The following is a 15,457-nucleotide window of genomic DNA, read 5'->3' on the forward strand; positions in this document are numbered from 1 at the left end:
GTTCAGGATACATGGAGTTTCGGTGAGCAACGTATGAGAAATTTCATTGTCATTGTAATGTTTATTCTTGCGTTGGCCTGAGATTAATGAAACATAAAGCTGTAACAAGCACAATAGTTTCATCTTCCTCGTTATAAGGCGACATAAATTAATTAATTACATCAAATCCTCTGTATTACTAATAAATATTTCTTCAGTGAACGCTTTTTCACTAAAATACCTGCAGATCAAAATATACTAAAAAATCTGATGTGGACACCACGTTACTTCCTTGTACGCCTATTAAATATACGAAAAAATTTTGTTTATCATATTTCAACGGAAATATCCATTTGACCATCCCTGAATCAATTTTGACTAGTTTTGGCGTGATCTGCTCCTAAGCTATTCAACTCAGAGCTATTCAACACATAGCTCCAGATAAGATATTTTATGCACCTCTAGAATTGTCTTACAAACTCGTACGTACGTATGTCCACATGTATCTCGAATAACTCAAAAACAATTAGCCATAGGATGTTGAAATTTTGTATTTAGAACTGTTGTAATATCGAGTTATGCACCTCCCCTTTCGACTGCATTTGACTAGACCAAAAAAGGCCAAAATCCAAAAAAGTTTGGATTTTGGACTTTTTCTCCTAAACGCATGTTAAAAGAGTGTGTCCCTCGTAATTAGCTCTCATTGAGAGCTTTTCAACGATATGGCATAAATCGTACTTATTTTCATTGGTTCCAAAGTTATAGCCCAGTAAAATTTTATTAATGAAATATTTGGATCTTACAACAGAAAGGAACATCGGTTCAAACCGACTTCATCTTTTTTCTTTTTAATTTTTTTATAATTTAAATACATTGAATTATTAATAATTATTAATCTGTGATCATAAAAACATTTTTACAATAATAACTATAAAAAAAAAAATATATATATATATATATATATGAAAATATATCAGAAGTTATTAATGAAATAAAATTTTATGTCTTTTCATTTTAAAATAATATGTTTATGCAATTTAATAGGTGTACGAGGAAGTCATGTGTTGTCCACATCAAAATTTTTACAAATTTTGATAGACATTTTAGAAGATTAATAAGAGATGCGCTTTATAAATTGATTTCAAAATATTTCAATTAATTAGTTTAAATTTATAGTATAAAATATCTACACTTACTATAAAGTTATGGGATACGAAAGTATAAATGCAAAATTATTAATAAATATAATATACTTTTTTTGCCCAATGTTGTGGTTTAAAGGAACATTGTTGTAAATTAACTATGACCTTGATTTAATACACATTTCTGAAGTTGATACAGTTTTGTCAAAAAAATTACACCTATTTTATCTAAAAGTAATCAGAAATTTTTTTTACTTAAAAAATAAGACTAATTCAAAAGAGTTCCCTCGTTAAAAATACGTGTTCTAATGAGATGTTTTTTATGCTGTTAATTTCTTACAAAAATCTTAATTCTCTTATCTAAGCAATTTGTAAAAAATACACCTTTTTTATTTTTATTCTTATTTATTTTTTATTTTTATTTATTCTTTTTATTTTTTATTTTTATTCTTGGGGTTTTTATTTAATTTTTTGTAATAAAATAATCAAATTTTTACTTTAACTTATAGGATTTTTGTTCGAGTTAAAGGAATTGTATTTCCGTATAACGTAAAACTATACGCCCGGGAATTAGAATAAATTTCGAGTGTAAAAATTTTCGAGTTATAGGTATTCGAGTTACAGGAATTTGACTGTATTAACACGTATATAAAAAGTACTTATTTTTAAATAATAGAGTAATGAATTATCTTTTCTCTACATTGATTTTTCCAGATAAATTTTAACTATTTTGTTTATTTTAGAATTAACATCTTTTTCAGTAATTATCGGTCAGATTTGCAGCATTTTTCTCAATTTCTTTTTAAATAAATCATTCTGAAAGTATACCTCCTGAATCCTAAAACAATTTTTTTATATATTTACGCAATGTTTCTGAAAGATTTTAAATTCTATTAAATATAGAAAAGGTTTACACTTGATGTAAAAGCAATAAGACAACATAGTTTCATTAAAAAATCCTGTTTTTGTGTAGAAACTCGTCTTATTGTATAAAATAACAATTATACGTAGGAGATGATTTCTAAAGGTATGAGAATATACAAGGTTAATTTAATTTCTACTTACCATTATATATTAATTTACGTTGTTTTTAATAGTTTATATTTGTATTTAATGTTACTTCATATGGGCAGAGTTGTCTCAGTAGTAAACTTTATCCAAAATAAAATATTTAAAATTTAAATAAAGTATCAAACTTTGTTAAAATCTTACATGACGTAAAAATAAACGCTTATATAGTAGAATTAAAGGTAAAAAAAAGAATAAGCGTATTATCAATAAGTTTCTGGTTTGAAACGAATTAAAGCTTAGATACTAAATAATTGATTACTTTAATTTAAAAAAAGAGAGAACGGCAACATATGCTAACTTATATATTTTAAACAAAAAATGTTGAAATAACATAAAATACGTTGAAATGATTTCAAAAAATTTCACAAAAAAAATAACTGAGCTAGTACATCTTGCTAAAGAACTAGTACATCTTCTGAAAGTACAGTACATCTTTGCTAAAGTAATGAAACTAAGAAAGATTGCGTATGGCACTCAACTGTTTAACATCTAGCAACGCATAAATGATTGTTATTTTATTATCTACATTTCTGAAAAGAACAATATTAGAAAATTATATATGTACAGTGAAGTTTTCATAAAGTTATCAAATATTAGATGTACTAATAATATGATTTTAAAATTGAATTTAAAGTTCTTAACTGAAATAAAAGTAAAATTTATTTGGAAAAATTATTAAGAAAAAATAGTTACAGTTATGTTAGCAAAATTGATACTTTTATTAAAAAACTACGTAAATCATAGGTTTTCACTTTAGTAATTTTAATAAGGTTATCGAAAACCATCAAGATTTTGAAATGTGTTCAAGGGAAATGCTAAGAATGAAAGGTATTGATAAAATTCTAAATGAAGAGATTTTGAGACGAATTAGAAAAATGAGGGAAAAGTTTATAGCACAAAACAAACAAGAACTACGTCAGTTAGCTATACCTAAGGCATCCAGGATTAGTTAACTTATATATATCACACTGAATTGTAGTAAGTCAAAATCGTAAGGGAAAAACAAAAGGGTAGATTAAATGAAGCAGATGAGTGAGAGTGCGTGTAGTAATTATTTTGAGATTTATTTATTTTAATTTTACAATTGTTGAGCGATATACAGTTTATTTAAAATTTTTAACAGTAAATTTTTTTTCTAATAAATATAGTAATATACTGTTTCTAAATAAAACTATAAGTTTAAATTTAAATTCTAAATAAAATTCTAAAATGTCTACCTTTTATTTGTTTTATTCAACTTACCTTATATCATTTTGTTTTGTATAGAAATAAAGTAAAAAATATCATACCAGAAATTACTGGGTAACCTATCGAAAGGAGAAATATAACTGCTCTCAGAATTTAAAAAAAAAAATGTTCAATAGATAAGCTTATATTGAAGTGAAAAAACTATAGTGCAATTAAAATTTTATACTACTATAAATGAGTTACATATGCGCGCACACATATAAACAGAATGTTTAAAAAAGTCACTTTCAACTGTCACAGAAAATTTATGATCGTACCTACAAGGTTAAATTTCTGGGAAAAGTATGGCTAAATTCCAATTTGAAACTTAAGTGTAATTTCTGGTTAAACTGAATGTTTCAAGTGGTAGTTAAAGTACATGTTCAAAACGGTGGCCTTCAGCAGCGATACATTTTTGATTCGAGTTACGACTGATTGCTCAGCTCGCAACAAACTGTTCAATCGGATTTCGGCGCACACCACTTGAATCTCATGCTAAAGTGGGTCCAGGTTACATCGTTTTCGACGGTATACTCCATCTTTTACTGTGCCTCATAAAAAAATCGAGGGTCGTAAGGTACACATGTAAAATTGATGTTAATGGTTCATTTATTTAAACTGGATTTCATTAATAATTTGGCTTTTTTTTACTCTGTTTTTTTTTTCCAAGATTAAATTCTAATTTTAATATATATATATATATATATATATATATATATAATAGTGATTCATGAAGAATGCAACAAACTTTCAGGAAATATCTACTGGCGAAAATAAAGAATATTTATATAAACAAAGATTCGGAAACTCTTCGTTAGCGAGTGTTAGCTGGCGAAAGATTTTGCCCTCATTTCTGCGCCCTCTGTAAAATTAAGTCAGACCGTTATCCTTGGGACTCAAATTAAGGTGTAAAGGTTTTATATGAAATCTGACCTGAAAAACTAAAAAATATAAAAATACATACCAGCACATTATTTGTAGTAGTTCTACAATGTATTCTAGAGAAATTTGAGTTAAAAAACTAAATATTGGGATAGATAAACACACTATTTTATGTGTGGCGTAAAATATAAAAATACATACCAGCACTTTATTTGTAGTAGTTTTACAATGTATTCTAGAAAAATTTGAGTTAATAGACAAAATATTGGGATAGATAAACCCACTATTTTATGTGTGGCGTAAAATAATATTCTTAAATGGGGAATGAATACATAAAAGTTTTAAAGAAAACTTGTAGAAAATTTGTTTCCGAGTAAAATGATATGAGTAAGGTTTACAGAAACTAAATACAAATGTAAGAATTTTGAAATTTAAAAACTCAAAACATTCCAAAATGCGGCTGATCTTTAACTAGATCAGCCACATTTCAAATCACTCTTTGTATGTATGTAAATATATATATATGTATATTTGTGGTTTTTTTTTTAGTTCAGTAGGGGAAAGAGTAATGAATGACGACTGGAAGATAATTTTTTTGTAATCACTAGTCAGTGTTTGAAATGTTTTTGCTCATGGTATGTAGACCGATGTCATTCTAATATTCAATGTTTATTAGACAAACGAAAACATGTTAAAGTCTTTCTAGGTAACTATTACAGATTTTATGAGTGCTAATTTTAGATTTGGTAATTGTTTTTCAAGTAAAATCATTCTTGAGAGAGGTAAGGAAGGAAATAAAAAGTAAAGAGAGTAAATAAAGGTAAGGGATGAGGTTTTGGAGGGTTGTTGGGAGCGGTTAAGGGGAGTAACATCACTGAGTAAATAATCCCAGTGAAAAATAAAATAAAGCCGTACACAATGGCAGTCGAGATTAAGATGATTCATTGTACTAGTTACATTGAAATCGATTCAGACATAAGAACTATCAGTAACCAGGTTCAACCCAAGATAATAGACTAATTTACTGCAGCATTTTTAGGAAAAGTAGACATATTATAAAAAAAAATTCTCACAAAAAAATATGTTACACCAGCTTCGTAGTGCTCTAGTACATGTTATTTTTTTTTATCCGTTGGAAAGAATATGAAATTTTTAAACAATATTAAAGGTAAAAACGAACTCTAACGACCGTTAATTATGTTATTTTATAAATAAATGAATAAGATAATTTTTGGATAATTAGTCCATTATAATAATGTAATTCATCCTTAATAAGTTTTGACTTAAAAACAGAATCAAATGTACATATTGTAAATTAATTTTTTCCCACTGTATTCATTTGAACTTTTATTTATAAGTTTACAGTTTTACTTGAGCTACTATCTTTAATTAACCACGTTATTTTTTTAAAACTTAAAGTAATTACATATATTAAAGTAATAAGTAATTATTATTATTATATATATATATAAAGTAATTACATTATTAATCTGATCAAATTAAGAGAAATTTCACTAATTTTTTAAAAAATTAATGTTATTTTGAGTGTGGTAGAATTTCTCGAGTGTAATAAAAAAAGAGACCTATGCACTACAGAAGCTGTGTAACTTTCCATACATTGAATTGTACATGGGAATTGTACAACCGTAGCTTTCAATCGAAACAATTCTAAACGCTACTGCATAAATTGTATTCCTAAATTCTACGTGTCAACTATGCTTTTAGAAAACATTCCAGTAAAATATCAGTTATATTTATTGAAATAACTTACGATTGATAAGTAATTATTTCGTGTATACGTTATTTGTAAGCATATTATTTTATGTTTCATTTTAAATTCTTAAAAGTAAAAATAGCATTAAATATAAATATGACTTCGATAAGGCCAAATGTAAATCAAAATAGTACTTTTAGCATTTTGTTTAAATCTAATTATTTAAGTTATGAACACTATTAAAAAAAAAACAAAAAATTGAAATTATATGAAAAGACTAGCGCTAAGGTTAGATCTAGTTAAGTAGTGCTTTTGCGATCTCTTAAAAACGGAAGAGCGGAAGGGAGCAGGCGACCATTAATATCTCGGGGTCATAAATAAGCCTTCATTTAAAAAAAAAAAATTGGCGAAATCAGTGCAGTGATTGGGGCTGGAGGATCAAGGTTCTTGCCAATTATTATAAATGCATAGATAGATAATGAAGCCAAAGAATTTATGCTAAACTTAAATTACGTTTCGCATGAATTCGTAGATTTTTTTCGAAGTATAAGAACAAAAATACTTTTTACTAAACAAATCTGATTGATCACGAAACGCAGATCGTAAGTGTAACGGAAGTGAATTACCCCTCCCACGCCTTTTGTACCACATGACTAATGTCATTTGATATTTGATCACTTAACTGGACGACGGGTAAAAACTGGAGGGAATTCATCATTTTTGAATGAAAGGAAGAACTGCGTTTCGGTTACTTTTAGAACTTTTGAAAAATTTGTTAGTAAGTTTTAATAGCTTTAATAGTTAGTAAGCTTTAAATTTGTAAGTTTTATTGCCAAGCCTTTGGTTTCTTTTCAGTTTGTTCTTTAAAAGCCATTTCAGAATTTTGACCGGCTGTAGTCAATCACAAGAGCATTTTATGGTCCTGGGTTCTGGTTATAAACAATCTCTGCAAGAGGAGATACGTGCGTTAGATGGGAGATATTACTTATCATTCAGAGTTGCTGGTTAGGTTGGTAAGAAACCTGTTTCTCGATCGATATCTGTGTGCAGCGCATGTGTAGGTATTTGTACTTTAGCAAACACCACAATATCTAAATATTATAGACTTTCCCACCCTGCTAGTATATTTCCTTCACATTTCTCGTAATACTAAATAGCACTCTAAATCTTTTTAAATTTAACGTACATATTACCTTTCAAGTAATGTCTTTTGAACTAAGCTTCTTACACCCCCAAAACTGTATAATTACAAACTACAATCTTAACAAAATAATTTTTCTACGGTTGATTGTGGCCTTTAGAAAATAACAATGTACCTATAACAAAAATGTTATTTTAATTACAAAATTGGTACATATGTATTAATTTAATCTTATCTCTCTACTTAATGACTTTTTACGCTTATATTTTTTATGTGTAGCATTTCAAAAAAATCGTTTGGTGATTGGTTGACATAATTTTCTTTCGAAAATTCTTACTTTTTCAAAATCTAATTTAGATTACATCCCTTGCATTAAAAAAAACAAACATAAAACTAAGACTTCATTCATTTTAGTTCCTTTTACGAAGTAAAGGAAGTACTGCGATCGCGAAAAATTTCGATTTTCAGATTTCAACGGAAATATCCATTTTGAACATCTCTGAATCCGATTTGAGTAATTTCGGTGTGACGTTTTTACGTACATATATATCTCGCATAATTAAAAAACGATCTGTCGTAGGAAGTTGCAATTTTGTATTTAGGACTGCTATAACATCTAGTTCTGTACCTCCTCTTTTAATTGAACTAAAACTCTCCAAAAAGGCCCAAAATCCAGAACACTTTTATTAACTGCAGTAATAAGCCGTCATTGAGAGCTTTTCAACGATATATCATAAGCGGTACATATTTTCATTGGTTCCAGAGTTATAGCCAAATAAAAGTTTAATTAATGAAATATTTGGGTCTTACCAGGGGAAGGCACATCGGTTCGAATCAAACTTCTTCTTTTTTTTTAAATCTTTTTTTTAAGTTTAAATAGTCGTATATTGATTTATTAATAATTATTAACTTCTCATTCTAAAAGAAGTTTTACGATTAATAAAAATTCTATAATAACGATAAAAAAATCAGAAGTTATAATGAAATAAAATTTTATGTACTTTCATTTAAAAAAAAAATGTGTATATATAATTGGATTATAAATAAAGAAAAAAAAAAACAGTTTCTGGTAAAAACAAAAATAAAAGTCCATCAACATAAATTCAAAATGCTGAGAAAAATAATATTTTTCATAGATAAAAATGAAAGAAAAAAGTCTCCTTAATAAACACAAAAAAATTAAATCTAAAAGTCCATCTATCCTTTAACCACATTTTTCCTGAAATTGATTTTTTCTTGTCCTTGATGATATTCTTCCTTTATATTTTTTAACTATCTAGGCTATTATATTTTTTATAGTCAAACTCGATTAAAAAAAACTTCAATGAGATATCGGATGATTAATGTAATTTAGAGCTGAAATATAAAATTAGCAAGCAGATATTTATTTAAAATAAGTTTCTAAATTCAATACTGTCAGATACGAACAAAAATATATAATTAATTTTTTTTAATTTTTATATAGACTATTAACAGATTAATTCTATCTAATATATTGTTCGAGGTATTTATCGGATGATGTACGTCTATCTTCAAATAGATTTCAGGCTATACAAATCAGAAGAAAGTAAACTATAGCACATTTGCACAATATAATGGCAAACAGTCAAGATAAAGTTTACACTGGTAGTGTTTATATTTAAGATGATTTTAACTGTAAGAGGTGGTTGTGCAATTATTTTTCGGTTTAGTAATATGGATGTTTTTATTTTAATACAACTTTACCAAACGTACTAATGTTTATATAAATACACTGAAAATAGTAGAAATTTCACTTTCAACATCTTCACATATTAAATTATTTCAAACAAATTTTTATAATTTTCTTTAACAATTTTTACCAGATATTCTCAGCCATTAATATTAATAAGTAATCTTTCATTTTCTGAAACTATCTTAAAGGTATATTCACATATCTATTGATTCGATTCCCTTTATCGCTATAACAGATTTTTGTAAGGTCATACCAGTCCATGTTTAGTTAATTCAACCACCAGTATAACATTGTTTGGAATTTTTTTCCTGTATCTGCCCAATTTCTGTCTTAAAAGATAACCTTAAATGCTAATCGATAAATTCATGATTTAAGAAACAATAACTGTGTGATTACATCAACATATAGAGGCACTCATAATGATAAAGATCTACATTCAGAAATCGACGCCAATAACTTAGATTTTGTTGATCAATATTATTAACCCACAGCTTGCTACAACTTTTAAAAAAAGTTCTGTTGCCTTAACAGAGAAGTGTTCATGACCGTTACCAAAAAGATTTTCTCATTAAATCGGTAATTAGCCATATTTTATTAAAACAAACGACAGAATTAGTAAAAAGGTTGTTATATAATGAAATTATATTAAACAAGTTGTCAACGGCTGTTAAAATTACAAGCAAACTATTTTTAAAGTCAATACAGTGGAACTTTATTATTATGGAAGTTTATTTTTCTTGTATAGGGGACAAAAGAAAGATCAAATTGAATTCTTTTGGGTAGATTTAACTTTCTTTTTTTTAAGAAAAGTCCTGGAATTTTCAGAAGCATCCTTATCCATGCGTCCAGATTCATATTGCATTAAGTTTTCAGTTGTTTGCTTATGACGTTCAAAAACCAAACTGCAGATATGTTAAATCGAATGGTAATGGCCTTTTAACTGTAATAACTAGTCACTAATTATTAGAGTTTTTCAAATTTTAGTAAACAACTAATTGTTCGTAAATATTAGGTCTGAATTGTAAGATTTTCGCTTTGTAATTTTTTTTCTCGGACTAACCGCGCTCGTACCTGAAGATGTTCAGACGGACGGAGTCAGACCTGTGGACAGGTTAACTCCGTTGAACATACCGTCTTCAACTGCCAGCACTGGCAATAATCGCGGGCAGAATATAATCAGACTCTGGGATATCTAGATCCTGATAATGTTATGGGCTGCATTCTCAGGGCCAGGAGAAGCTGGGCTGTGATAGAGTGCATGATCACAGACATCTTCAAGGGTAAGCTGGCGTGTGGGTAGTGTATGACGGCCAGTCTTCAGGAGTGGGCAGCAGGGTCCCACCCGGCTTGTCGCCTGCCGATGACTTCCAGTGAACATCAGATTCTGCTGCTCAGAAGCCGGCAGAACGTGAGACCCGCACCCATCACATAGGAACCGTCTTCATGCCTGGCGGCCAGGTTCAACTCCTATTGGAAGAAGGGAGCGGTTTATTAGTCGGTGAAGGCCGACATTACCGTCTGTTGCGGGCGGACGGTGGCTGGTAGAGCTTTCCTCCTACGAGAAACGAAAAAAAAATTAGGCAGGGTTATTTTCTGATAAAAGTACAATAACCGATAATGAAGCTGAATTAATTATTTGATATGTATTACATTTTTGTTTATTTTAAGCACTGAGTGAACTGAATCTTGTCAGGATTGTTAAACAACACTAATATTAACCATAATGATGATACATTAATTTTCTCGTTCGTAAATAAAATAATTCCATAAAATTTATATCTATTGAAAAATTAATGCAGACATTTTTTCAATGTCAACCTTAAATTTTCCCTTTCAGTAAATGGAAAATTATTTATTCTTAAAGAATTGAATTAGAAGGACCGGTATACATTATTCAACTGTAGATTAAAATAATGAACATGTTTCAGGGCTGATTTATCAGTTTTCAATTTATCAATATCTTCTTAAGAGCTTATTCTTTAGTAAATTCTTAAGCGCTTCCTTCAGATTATTATCACAGGGTCTACTTTCTTTGCCGGGTTGTTGTTATTGATTCATGGCTATTAAGCTTATCTTTCAATTTCAAGTCTAACGACAAAGACTCCAGTTCAGCTGTAATACTATAAATCTCAGTTCCTCACCAACTATACATGAGCTGCGCCCACCAAAATTATTAGTCTGACAATTAAACTCACCTCCACGTTTTCATCAATGCTTTATTTATATCAAGTTCTAATTAAAAAATATTAAACTCTAGCTTCATCAATCAAACCTACCGATAAATTTAGCCACACATAACTTTTACAGGATAAGGTAATATACTTGTATAATAAAACTTACAAGTAACCGTTAGCATAACCAACAAATAATAAAACTTTGTCAGAGGAAACCAGAAAACTGTTCTGGTACAGAACTGTACAGCTCAAGCGCTAAAATGATCAGCTCGCCTTTAATTAAAATATATTATATTTTCGTTTTAAAGAAATTAGGTCAAATAACTTTGTTGTTATTAAGTTTTAAACTCGAGTACTATTGACAGATTTTCAAAATTCTTTTTACTTATAAGCTCGAAGATTTTTGCATTGTTTGGCTTTATTTCTAGATTTAACATAATTTAATTAAATGTTTTCTAATAGTGGTAGAAAGAGAACCGATTCAATCAACTGGGAATAATACTTTTTAAAAATGATTTTAGTTGATATGTTTATAAAAATAATATTAATTCTAATTAAGATATTTTTTTAATTTTCAAATTTAAATTACTGGACCGATTTTTAAAAATTCAAATTTTTATGTTTTCTAAAATATTTTGAAGATCAGTATGATTTTATTTTCATTTTCCTTTACGCTGAGTTTTAACCTTATTCAAATTTTGTAGAATAATAAGAAAAATTGTTTTAATTAGATAAAAATGTAAACGTTTATATATTTTTTCATATCAACGTTTAAGTCAACGTTTATTAGAAACCTCAGTAACATGAACAATAGTTTGACTTTCTGAATCATCTACAAGAAACAAATTCTACATTTTACCATTATTATTATATTTATCTACTATCAGCGTATTACATCATCCAAAAAAAAACTAACTTTTCTGTAAATTTAATAATCCTATTTCTTCCGTTCTGTTATTAAATAATATAATTTTATATTTTAAATAGATTTATCTGTAATTTGTGTTTAACCGGTTTTCAGTTATCTTAACCTCGACTATCTTGTCAAGAAGTTCGGGAATCTAATCCCAGTCATAATATAATGAACTAAAGTTGAACGTCAGAATGTCCACGGATAATTTTTTTTATCCTGAATCTTTAAAAACATATATATATTCTTATTAATAGTGCGTTGCTTATAATTCTTTTATAAAAATATTAAAAGAGCAAACATCAATTTAAGTTGAATTTTTTTATTTTTTAATAAATTTGTTACATCAAATAAAACTCGTGGAAAATGATAATTTTAATAATAAGTAAATAATATTTACTTTATACTACAGGTACACATAAAAAATTAATTTTTATCTTTAATTATTAAATGTCGTAATTAATATTTAATTTTTCCCCTGTTACCTACCCTTCTTAAGACAAAAAGTCCCAGTAGATAAAATTCAAAATTAAATTGTAAAGTTTTTCTTTTTGAACATTTTAAATCTGTTATTTGGAACTAAGATGTCGTTTAAATGTCACCTTAGTTCTAAAAACTTTAGGTGGAACGGGGAATTACAGGGAATTAGTAGGAAAGGAATTAAAGGAAAAAACTTAAGACGGTAAAGGGGACTAGTAGTAGACCATTCTCATACAAATTGGAATAAAAAAATAAAAAAACGTAAATTTTACGAGACACGTTACAGTAAAAGTCATTATTATACGTTAAACATACTTTAATATTATTATATACTTTAGTATTAATAAAAAAATAAAATTAAAAAGACAAACGTATTATGAAAACATTATTGTTAAACGTTGTGTCGTATATGTAATCAAGAACTTTATGTAAAAAAGAACAAGGTACACATAATAGCTGAATGTTGGCGAAAGTTGTGTCAGGCAAATGAGCTACAAAAAACTACGATCCACTAATCTTATTAAATAAGAACCGAAGATCACAGAAGAATAATATAGGATGCGCATTGCGTAAATTATGAGTCCGATAAAATTTACATTAAATCAACCCGTTAAAAATTTATTTGGAAATTTACGAATTAAATATTTAGTTATGCATTCGAAAAAAACAACATTATTTATTAACATTTTTTACAAAAGAAATATATTTTTTTTAAATACAAGAAAATAATAATTGCTAATAAACAAGGCAAAAATATATTTTGTAATTAATTCTAATATTCTAAAAAATATATTGTTGTTATTTTATTTCTAAAAGAGAAAGGTATTAGAATTAATAGTGATGGAATTCTATCTCTGTATTAGAATTAAAAACGATGTATTTCTGCACTAATCTGAATATTTCAAATGGCACCAAATAATCGTAACGAAAGAACCGTTTTTGGCGGTAAGAAATCTAGTATTTTGTTTTGGCTGGTTAATAATAATAATAATTATTATTATTTTTTTTTTTTTTTGTTTGGGGGCGAAAAACGCCTGTGCGTTATCATCACCCGGAATTTTTATTAATAAAAGGGTAAAATAACTCCAAAATAATAAAACTTATAAAGTGTAAAATTAATATTAATCATATAATAAAAATTTATTAAAACAAAAGTCAAAAAAGTGAAATAAAACTCAAAACTATTATCGCGGACGAAGTCTTTAAAATATAAAAGTTAACATAATAGAATAAAGAAACTATACAAAACTTACCTAATTCCGATAGGTTGTGCTAAAGGATCCCAACTTTGATAATAATATTAAAGACATAGAACCAAAAAAATCAAAATTAAAAGTAAACGTTAAAAATTATCAAAAACTCTTCTAGCATAAAAATAAATATAATAATATTATATTTTTTGCAGTAACCTGTTATTATGCAAAAACAGAAACATTCGGTCCAAAATTTCGTTATTATTGTAAAAGATATCACGGATGTTTCTAGCTAGATTAAACTTACGATGCAACGCCGCATAACATATGCAGTCCACGAGAATGTGGTGCACAGTCATGCGGCAGTTGCATCGTGTGCATAGGGGTGCGATTCCTCCCGACATTAGGTACTCGTGTGTGATCCTCGTATGTCCTATCCGTAATCGGCAGAGGACCACTTCCTCAAGACGAGTTTTTCTGCAAGAGGAGCCCCATGGAAACACTGAATCCATAATCCGTCGAAGTTTATTATCGACGGTAGTCGGCCAGTCACTTTGCCACCTTGCTCTCAGTGATTGTTTTACACGATTAATAAAATCAAAGATAGTAACTCGGGTGGTGAAAGGAGGTTGAATACTAGTTTCTTTGGCAGCATAATCTGGTTGTTCGTTACCTATAATAATAATAATAATAATAATAATAATAATAATAATAATAATAATAATAATAATAATAATAATAATAATAATAATAATAATAATAATAATAATAATAATAATAATAATAATAATAATAATAATAATAATAATAATAATAATAATAATAATAATAATAATAATAATAATAATAATAATAATAATAATAATAATAATAATAATAATAATAATAAAATAATAATAATAATAATAATAATAATAATAATAATAATAATAATAATAATAATAATAATAATAATAATAATAATAATAACAATAATAATAACAATAACAATAATAATAATAATAATAATAATAATAATAATAATAATAATAATAATAATAATAATAATATTATTATTATTATTATTTTTATTATTATTATTTAATTGACTTCTATTTCGATTTTAATCCCATAATATTTTAACTTTAATATAAAAAATAGGCCTGTGTCATCTTATTCAGTTAAAACTAGGTCAAAAATCCTTTGTTTCCATTAAACTTTTAAGGTGCTTATAACTATCTAAACTGTGAACAGATTTACAAAATTCAAATATGCATTTTCTTAAGTGTAAATTTTATCCAATGTTCAATTAAATTTCCAAATTTGTCATATTTTAGTGTTATCAATTTTTTGTACTGGTTAAAGGAGAGCGAGATTATGATACATTATATCAGTCACTGCCTAAATTATTTGTGTAATTTATTTTAACTTTCAATTCGTAAAATTACAAAAGAAAAGCTTTTCGTGATGCTGTAGTACATTGAAAAAAAATTTTAAGTACTTTTTAAGGAATGCGAATTTTTTTCTTAAATATAAGTGTTGATTTAGGGTTTGAGTGCAGGATAAGTTTATTCGTTTTATTATTTCATTGAACGAAGTAAAGAAAGTATTTTGATGGCGAAAAATTTCGGATTCTAGATTTCAACGGAAATATCCATTTTGACCATCCCTGAATCCATTCTGACTAGTTTCGGCGTGACGGCTGTATGTATCTCGCATAACTCAAAAATGATTAACCTTAAGATGTTGAAATTTTGGATATAGGACTGTTGTAACATCTAGTTGTGCACTTTTGACTGCAATCGACTTAGAAAAGTGTTCAAAAAAGCCCAAAATCCAAAAAAACGTTTG

The 15,457-nt window shown here is 27.3% G+C and overlaps 1 protein-coding gene across 1 annotated transcript in view; it reads right to left on the reverse strand.

Moving 5' to 3' along the window:
* LOC142318249 (putative G-protein coupled receptor No18) overlaps nucleotides 1-15,457 on the reverse strand; it is a 318,921-nt gene that overhangs the window by 268,049 nt on the left and 35,415 nt on the right. The window lies entirely within an intron of this gene.

The sequence above is a fragment of the Lycorma delicatula genome, chromosome 1 (genome assembly GCF_047948215.1).
Source record: "Lycorma delicatula isolate Av1 chromosome 1, ASM4794821v1, whole genome shotgun sequence".
Taxonomy (NCBI): Eukaryota; Metazoa; Arthropoda; class Insecta; order Hemiptera; family Fulgoridae; genus Lycorma; species Lycorma delicatula.